The sequence below is a fragment of the Suncus etruscus genome, chromosome X (assembly GCF_024139225.1).
Source record: "Suncus etruscus isolate mSunEtr1 chromosome X, mSunEtr1.pri.cur, whole genome shotgun sequence".
Taxonomy (NCBI): Eukaryota; Metazoa; Chordata; class Mammalia; order Eulipotyphla; family Soricidae; genus Suncus; species Suncus etruscus.
This window is the reverse complement of record NC_064868.1, coordinates 18,191,396-18,193,291: the sequence shown is the minus strand read 5'-3', so window position 1 is coordinate 18,193,291 and position 1,896 is coordinate 18,191,396. Positions and strand designations below refer to the sequence as shown.

General features: G+C 38.3%; 1 non-coding gene across 1 annotated transcript; it reads left to right on the top strand.

Moving 5' to 3' along the window:
- Window positions 1-253: 253 nt before the first annotated feature.
- LOC126000377 (U1 spliceosomal RNA) lies at window positions 254-417 on the top strand. The gene has a single exon (XR_007492716.1). It is a non-coding gene; the product is annotated as a U1 spliceosomal RNA (small nuclear RNA).
- The last annotated feature ends 1,479 nt before the right edge of the window (window positions 418-1,896 follow it).

The following is a 1,896-nucleotide window of genomic DNA, read 5'->3' as shown; positions in this document are numbered from 1 at the left end:
CGCTGACCACAAGTCTCTGAAATTATTTGTGAATTCCAAAGGGACTCAGAAGAAAAACTTGAACACCTGGAAGTTAAACAGCGTCATACTGAATAACCAGTGGGTCCAAGATGAAATCAAGGAGGAAATCAGAAGGTTCCTGGAAACAAATGACAATAAAGACACAAACTATCAGTACTTATGGGACACAGCAAAAGCAGTACGGAGAGGAAAATTTATAGCTTTGAAAGCACACATCAAGAAAGAAGAAGAAATACTTACCTGGCAGGGGAGATACCATGATCACGAAGGTGGTTGTCCCAGGGTGAGGCTTATTCATTGCACTCCGGATGTGCTGACCCCTGCGATTTCCCCAAATGTGGGAAACTCGACTACATAATTTGTGGTAGTGGGGGACTGCGTTCGCGCTCTCCCCTGATAAAAAAAAAGAAAGAAGGAGCTTACCTGAGTAGCTTAAAGACACAGCTAATAGAACTAGAAAGTGCTCAACAAAAGGACCCAAAAATAGGGAGACAGAAGGAAATAGCAAAGCGGAGAGCAGAAATCAAAGAAGTGTAAACCGAAAAAACAATCCGAAAGATCAACGAAAGCAGAAGTTGGTTCTTTGAAAAAATAAACAAGATTGATAGACCACTGGCACACCTAACAAAAAGAGAGAGAGAGAGAAACTTGATAACTCGTATTAGGAATGAAAAAGGAGAGATCATTACTGATATGACAGAGATTCAAAGGGTAATCAGAAACTACTTTGAGAAACTCTACGCCACTAAAAACGAGAACCTGGAAGAAATGGATAAATTCTTGGACTCTTATAATCTTCCACGGTTGAACAAAGAGGATGTAGCATATCTAAACACCCCCATCACCATCGATGAAATTCAAACGGTAAATAATTTCTGCCCAAACACAAAAGCCCAGGCCCAGATGGATTCACTAATGAATTCTTTCAAACTTTCCAAGAGGAACTACTACCAATCCTGGAAAGACTCTTTCATGAAATTGAATAAATGGAAACACTTCAAATAGCTTTTATGAAGCCAACATCACCTTGTACCTAAACCAAACAGAGATGCTACGAAAAAAATTACAGAGCAATATCTCTGATGAATACAAATTCAAAGATCCTCATCAAAATCCTTGCAAATAGGATTCAATGCCTCATTAAGAAGATCATCCACTACGATCAAGTAGGTTTTATCCCAGGAATGCAAGGATGGTTTAACATCCGTAAATCTATGAATATAATACACAACATCAACAACAAGAAAAATTACAACTACATGATCATATCAATAGATGCAGGGAAAGCATTTGATAAGGCCCAACACCCACACTTGATCAAAACTCTCAGCAAGATGAAAATGGAAATAACCTTTCTCAATATACTTAAGGCCATCTACCACAAGCCAGTGGCAAATATTATCCTCAATGGAGAAAAACTAAAAGCCTTCCCTCTAAATTCTGGCACAAGACAAGGCTGTCCTCTCTCACCACTCCTATTCAACATAGCACGGGAAGTACTTGCTATAGCGATTAGGCAAGAAAAAGATATCAAGGACATCCAGATAGAAAAGGAAGAAGTCAAGCTCTCACTGTTTGCAGATGACATGAGACTCTACTTAGAAAACCCTAAAGACTCTACCCAAAAGCTTCTAGAAACAATAGACTCATATAGTAAGTTGGCAGGCTACAAAATTAACACACAAAAATCAATGGCCTTTCTATACACCAATAGTAATAAGGAAGAAATGGACATTAAGAAAAAAAACCATTCACAATAGTGCCACACAAACTCAAATATCTTAGAATCAAGTTGACTAAAAATGTGAAGGACCTATACAAAGAAAACTATAAAACTCTACTCCAAGAAATAAGAGAGGACACGCGGAAATGGAA